The 7,829-nt window shown below is 35.9% G+C and overlaps 1 pseudogene; it reads right to left on the bottom strand.

The window, feature by feature from the left end:
• Positions 1 to 4,915: 4,915 nt before the first annotated feature.
• On the bottom strand, positions 4,916 to 6,900 carry LOC101703507 (stress-70 protein, mitochondrial pseudogene; annotated as a pseudogene).
• Positions 6,901 to 7,829: the final 929 nt, after the last annotated feature.

Below are 7,829 nucleotides of genomic sequence, written 5' to 3'. Positions count from 1 at the left end.
ACACTTCCCAAATTTTCTCTAAACACATTGGCCTTCTTTCTCTAGCACAGTAAATCTCATTTCTAACTGAGTCTTTGTACTTACCACTCCCTCTGTATCAAATAATTTTGGTCATATCCCTGTATTACTGGCCTCTAACCTCTGGTCAGAATTCAGTTCAAACATCAACTCAATTGCTCAGAGAAGCCTTAACTGAAAACCTTAACTCTGTGCTTCCAGGTTTTTTCTGTTCTTTTATTTTCTCAGTGTAAGCTACCTTATGCAAAGAAATTATGAGGATTCATTCTTTCTTGTTGGCATTGTTGCCTCTCTCATTAAAATGGAAACTCCATAAGAACAGTGTGGTTTATGTTCCCTGCTTTACCTCTATGCCTAGAGATGTATGTTTTCCACACATAAAAGGCACACAGAAATATTCACTATCAGAGTAGATGAATAAAAATTACTCATCATGTTTATATACTGTAAAGGATATTGTAGGTCCTGAGATACAATTTAAAAGCAAGAGTTAAGTATAACAACTAACTTAGAAATTTACTTAGTTTAACACAAGGTCTTGCTCTTGCTAGGCAAGTATTCTACCCCCAAGCTACTTCTCCACATCACCAGCACTTTTTAGTTTTTAATTTTGATATTGCGTCTTGCTAAGTTACACAGGCTGGCCTTGAGCTTGGGATTTGCCTGCCTTAGCCTTTAATTTGCCTTTACTATATTACAACTCTCCCTGAGAAATTGACTATTCTGTCTGATTTGTATTGAAATATTCAGAAAAATTATCAATGTCCTGGCCATTTGCCTCAAATGTCAATGCTCTTTAAGCTTGGGTGATAGCATGTAGAGCTGGGAACTCAGAAATGAATCACGAAGCCATCTAACTTTGTAGATTCCCCAGATTTCCTTGATTTATTGGCATTTTAATAACCCATGGAAAGTTTGGATGTCAAAAGGAAACATAAAATTTATAATTAATTGTCTTACGTATGAAATGACTCAAGTTAAATGATTATTTTACCACCTATCTCTTTTTGTCTGATTGGTAGAGCATACCAGAAATATATAGGGAAACTGAGGCAGCTGGAAAATTTTGTGAGGTTGAACAAATCTAATTTCAAGTTTCTTGAATTTAAGATTACAGTCTTAAAATATATTTGTTCTCATGACAATCTATTTAGGTTGATGGGGCCTAGATTGTCTTTCTCTGTTGTTACTAAAAATCAGTTTTATTGGAAATTTTTATGTTTCTGTGATTTTGTTGTTTTTTTGTTTTCAGTGGAGTTGAGAAAACATCCTTTTAAATAAATAAATATATATATGCTAAATTTTGTTTTCAGTACAACTGAGTGGCCATGTTCAAGCACTTTTTTTAGAAGTATTTTAATGTTAAAACACTTTATAAACTGTAAATTCCAGTTTAGTTATTACTAAATGAGCTGTGCAAGTTATCAAAGGCTTTAATTAGATAAACTAGTTTACTTCTGTTAATCTCTCCAGATGTTGCTTGTCAACGCTGAGGAAAAATCTGCAGTCAGATATTTTTCAGTCTGTTTCTCATTAGCTGCAAACTACAACCACATACTCTGGGAAAAAAAATATGGCAACTGTCCAGGATTATAGTTTCTATGACTGTTTTGTTCAGTCTAGGGAGAATTGGCATGTTTTTACTGTTGGACAACAGTAGGAATCTCTCTCACTCTCCCTCTTTATTCACTTGCTCTCTTGGCATCTGGAGCTAAAACTATTTCATACAAAACTGAAATAGTTTGCTCTTCTTGCCTTCTGTTAAAGATTACCAGGTTTCAATCTGTTTTAGTACTTATGTCACTTTCTTTTCTTTTCTATTTTTTACTTATTTTCTTTTTTTGCTGTCACAGTCTGCTAGACTATTCCACGAATACAAAGCAACAGTTACAGCATTACTACATGGTTATTTCTGAACACCATGTTGCAGCTTACTCTTTTGTATTCTTAGAGATTGATGAGGAAATTTTGGAGTACAAACCAGAAACACAGATGAAAGTACATATTTATATCATAAACATTTTACCTATATGTTTCTAAACTCACCAAAAATGTCAATTTTTAGAAAATAATATAAATAATTTAATAAGGGTTTTTAAAGTTATAAACAATTGTACATTACCCTTTTCAAAAAAAGTGATCCATGTGAGAAGCCAAGACATAGGCAAGATGTGATAATAATTATGGAGACCAGGGCCCGGGATTTAGCTCAGTTATTCTGCCATCTGCCTTTCAAGTGCAAGGTCCCAAGTTCGATCCCCAGTACCAAAAAAACATAAAAATAAAAAAAAATTATAGAGACCAGATATAAGGAAAAAAAGAATTGGGTAAAATTAACTTCAGATAAAAAAAAAAAGTAAAATGAAACCCACTGTAATTGAAAAAGAATAACCACTATATTTTCACCTGCACACAAAGCACCACATTTCTACTTAAAATTTTTTCTTTTTATTTTCTTATGTGTGTGTGTGTTTCTATAAGATGAGATAAGGAAATGTAGATACACAGCATACTTGAAAATGTGACTCAGTATGATCCTTTAATTGATTGCATTAGGAAATTGTTATACTTTTCTGTTCACATACACCTTTAAGGTCTTACTTATCTACCTACAACTTCCTAAAATGACACTCAAACTGTGCACATTACCTGGTTGAGTTAGCTGTGTGCTTCCTTTTCTACTCATCTTATACAGAATTAATCACTGAATATCCCTGACTGTCAATACAGTGACTGTTGGTAAGGCCTGCAGACTGTAGATCAGGTTGCAGGCTGCTGCTTAGACACATCCAGCTTGCCTGCACAACACTGAGTGACAAAGACTCGGTGTGAAGTATCTAATATACTAAATGTACATAAGTAACAAAACTTTTAAAATTTTATGTGTTTATTTTTTGTAGGGTAGTGAGGATTGAAACCAGGGACTTCACAGTGAGCTATATCCCCACCCCTTTTTTTCTTTTTTTATTTTGAGACAGTGTGTCTCTAAATTACTAAGTTGCCAGGAGGAACTTGAACTTACAGTTCTGCTCTTAGCCTCTCAAATGCTGAGATTACATGTTCCACTGTGCACTCAGCTCATTTTTTATACTTTTATTTTAACATTATAAAGCAAGAGGAGGCAAGTGGCCCATGGGCTATGGGTAGGATGCAACTGCATAGATAATTATATCTTTTCACAAAAGAACATATTTTGAAAATTTTAACTTGGTGAACTCAAGACATAGAACAATCCAATGAGATGATAAGTGACTGTTGATTTATGGTTAGCAATAAAAGCTTTTTCAGTTAACAACTCTATGTATTGGGGACTGAGTCATCTCACAATTTTACTTCTCCTCTAACATTTGCAGTACTTTTACTGTGAACACCTGCCTACACAGATGGACTCACTATAATATCTGTGATATTTATCATCCCCAAACTTATCTATAAAAACATTTATTATGAATGTCCTTGTCTAGCTACAGTGTTTGGCTGGGTTATTGTCAATAGGACAGCACTGCGAATTTCTTTGAATGACACCACAGAATCCCTTTTCCCCCATGGTTCTGTTAAGAGATTGCCAAGAAGAGGTGCTCCAGTGATACTGGAAGGCAGAAGACTGAAAGGACATGAGGCTCTGACATTGCTTTTAAGCAGACAGTGAGCAGATCACAAACAAGATTGTCACAGCAGATATCTGGGGAGCTCACCTGCTTTAGTGTTATAAGCAGTTGCGGTAGCAAGTAATAGTTTTTGAGGAACATTGTTTCCAGCCTTCTCTCAGGTTCCTGAGACTTCCAGCACTTTGGAAGAAGCATTTGAAAAGTACCAGCTCTATTGTTACAGCTAACAATCTAACTCATGGATTCCCTGCTTGGAGTCTCTCTGACATTTTATTTATTTTATTTCATTATTATTATTATTATTATTATTATTATTATTATATTTTTGTAGTACTAAGTATTGAACCCAAGGGCTTCACACTGAGCTACATTCCAGCCTTTCTTAGTTTTGTTTTTCATTTTGAGACAGGATCCTACAAAGTCACTAAATTGTACCAGCTTCTTGTTGCCCTTCACATTGCTGTGTATAAAATTCTTTATGCTTGGACTATAATCTGGCTTCTAACTTATTGATCAGTCATCCTTGTTTGAGTATTCATCCTGTTTAAATATTGTCTGAATATCCTATTCATCCTTGTTAGAATATTTGAAATGATAAGCATTGTTTATATTTTTAGATTATACAAATGGTAATCTCTTATTTATTTATATTTTAAGATCAATCTGTGTTAATGCATGAAGTTTTAGCTCATTCATTTTAACTGATATATAATATACCAATATTTAAAATATTTATCATAAATTATCTATTTTCCTATTAAGGGACTTTTGTCTGATTTCAAATGTGTTGTTATTAGTAATTACCAACTTTTTTTTTTTTTTTGGAGAAAAGATCTTGCTCGGTAGCCTAAGCTGGTGTTGAATTTGTCAATCCTCCTGTCTCAGCCTCCCATGTGCTGGGGTTACTGGCGTATAATGTTAGAATGAAAATCCTTTGTTTCTTCACATATGTAGATATTTTTCAGTGTCTAAACTAGCACCATTGAGGTATCCAAAAACATGAGAATTTCTTAAGTTCTATATCTTTATGAAGACAGCACTATCAAACTTTAATTTTTTTTTTGAACAAACCAATGCTAAGTCTTTATAATGATCAGTAATTAATCATTCTATTCCCCCTTTACACGCAACTGAAAAATGACAGGGTAGGGACAGAACAATGTGAACACTGTACTGTTAGAATTATCATCCATTAAAAGATCTTTAGCTAATGGTCACTAAATTAACATATTAAGGAAATTTTATATAGAATACTGCAAAAGCATAGTAAAAAGACTGAAGTTTGCCCATTTCTGCTCAGGAAGTCCCTCTACTCCCAAGCTTCATAGTATGTTGTCCTTTTGACTCCAAAATATACTGCTACTATTACTGTTTCTTCTCTTTTTGATCTTCCTTTGGTTCTCCAGTGCCAGAACTTCCAGAGCCTTCTCTTTCAGATGCCATCTTTTTGTATGCCATTTTGAAGATCTTCAGTGATGCCTGCTGGAAGGAAGATACTGCCTGCCTGATATTTTCTCCTGTTTCACTGTCTTTTTGAGCCAAGTGCTCCCTCATTTTGGAAATCTCTTCCTTTAGCTTGTTGCACTCATCAGCAGGCAGTTGGTCCTTGAACTCTTCCATCCTTGTTTCTGTGTCATGAATTATTCCTTCAGCCATATTAACTACTTCAACTCATTCCTTCTTTTGCTGGTCTTCCTCAACATATTTCTCTGCATTTTAACCATACTTTCTATATCATCTTTGCTTAAACCACCAGAAGACTGGATTACAATCTGCTGCTCAGATCCTGCACCCTTGTCTTTGGCAGAAACATGTACAATCCCATTGGCATCAATGTCAAATGTAACTTCCATCTGAGGGACTCCACAAGGGGCTGGGAGAATGCCAACCAAAGTAAACTCCCCAAGAAGCTTGTTGTCTCTAGCCATCTCTCTCTCACTCTGACACACTTTAATTTCTACTTGAGTCTGTCCATCAACAGCAGTAGAAAACACCTGGCTTTCCTTGGTTGGAATAGTGGTATTCCTGTTAATAAGTTTGGTAAAGACACCTCCCAGAGTCTCAATACCCAGAGACAGAGGAGTGACATCCAGAAGCAGCACATCTGTGACATCACCAGCCAACACACCTCCTTGAATCACAGGTCCAATGGCCACAGCCTCATCAGGATTGGCAACTTTACTTGGAGATTGGCCAAAAAGATCCTGTACAGTCTGCTGAACCTTAGGCATCCTAGTCATTCCACCAACAAGAATCACTTCTCTTATGTCACTCTTGCTGACTTCGGCATCCTGCATAGCTTTCTGGAATGGACCAATAGTCCTCTTGATTAGATCAGTGACAATTCCCTCAAACTTAGCTCGGGTCAGCTTCATATTCAAATGTTTGGGTCCAGAAGCATACATTGTAAGATATGGCAAGTTAATGTCAGTCTGCACAGATGAAGAGAGTTCACACTTAGCCTTCTCAGCAGCTTCCCACATCCTTTGAAGTACCATGTTGTCTTTGGTCAAATCAACTCCTATCTCTCTTGAACTCCTTCACAATGTGTCATGACAAGGCCTGGTCAAAGTCTTCACCACCTAAGAAAGTGTCCCCATTGGTAGATTTCACTTCAAATACTCCTTTCTGAATTTCTAGGACAGAAATATCAAAAGTTCCAGCACCTAAATCATATACAGCAATGATTTTGTCTTCAGATTTATCTAGACCATACGCCAGAGCAGCGGCTGTTGGTTCATTAATCACCCAAAGCACATTCAGTCCAGATATCTGGCCAGCATCCTCAGTGGGCTGTCTCTGTGAGTCATTGAAATAAGCAGGGACCGTGATGACAGCATTTTTTGCAGTGTGCCCCAAGAAATTTTTTGCAGTGTCTTTAATTTTCATCAACAAAAATGCTCCAATCTGACTTGGAGAATAGAGTTTTCCGTGAGCCTCAATCCAGGCATCACCATTGGAAGCACGGACAATTTTAAAGAGTACATTTTTAATGTCTTTCTGTACTTCGGAGTCATCATAGCGCCAGCCAATGAGACACTTGGTGGCATAGAAAGTATTGTTTGGGTTGGTGACAGCCTGTCGCTTTGCTGGCATGCCAACAAGTTGCTCCCCATCTGCTGTAAAGGCAACAACAAAAGGGGTGGTTCTGGCACCTTTGGCATTCTTCAGCACCTTTGCTTGTTTACCCTCCATTACTGCCACACAGGAGTTGGTAGTACCCAAATCAATACCAACAACTGCACACTTGATTGCTTCTAATGCATGGTATCTCCTTGAAACAAATCTAAATGCCTCATGACTAAGGCCATTCCAGCCATCCTTCCGATTTTTTTCAAGGAGTTTGACCCCGAAGGGCACAGCCTGCTTACCCAGGCCCAAAGTGGCAAACCTTTTTCCAAACTTTAAAATTTTGTTAATAATCTGAGTGATTAATGGTATGACATTATTTATTTAGTAAATAAAATATAACCTCATCTGCTTTTATACCATATAAAATTATAAATACTGTCTACATGTGTATTTTTGTTTGCAGTGCTATTTTATAATAAAAGCTGATGAAGGCATTAAAATGTCAACTACCAAATATTCTACCATATAATGCATGTAATAGAAATTTTTTATTTAAGAACAATTTTCTCTGACTAGGCATTGAATGATTTCAAGACTAGTTTCAGATATTTATTCATAATTCCTTTGATGAAAATTTCCAGTTAAAGATGAAAAATACAGACATTTTTATTTCTCTTTACAGCCAAATATTAACAAAGAACAAAAGTAATTATAAACTCCTTCCTCAACAAACTAGGAAACAACTGTAGCTACTAAGTTACAACTATTGACATCTAAAATCTAGATAAATTTGAAGGAGAGTGCAAAATAGGATGCATGGCTTTAAAGATGTAGTGCAAATTTAAGAATTTTCTTGAAGTATAAGAACCTCACCAGTGTTCCTGCACTTGGGACAGTAAGACTTCTATTGCGGGACAGAGATGAAGTAGGAACTCTACAGTAACCTACTTCTCAGGGTCTTCAAGAAGACAGAGAAGAAATTTGCTCTGAAGATGCTGATGATCATAGGCACCTGAAAGATAAGTAAATGAATGTGAAATCATCACATGAAAAGAAGTGACATTGGATTTTGGTTTAATATTCACAAATACTCTATTTTTTCTGAAAAAGTTCTGAGAAGACTAAGTAAAG

Source organism: Heterocephalus glaber, unplaced genomic scaffold, assembly GCF_053883595.1.
Source record: "Heterocephalus glaber isolate CG9 unplaced genomic scaffold, H.glaber_assembly_v1.0 deba00001504, whole genome shotgun sequence".
Taxonomy (NCBI): Eukaryota; Metazoa; Chordata; class Mammalia; order Rodentia; family Bathyergidae; genus Heterocephalus; species Heterocephalus glaber.
This window is presented reverse-complemented; position numbering and strand designations above follow the sequence as displayed.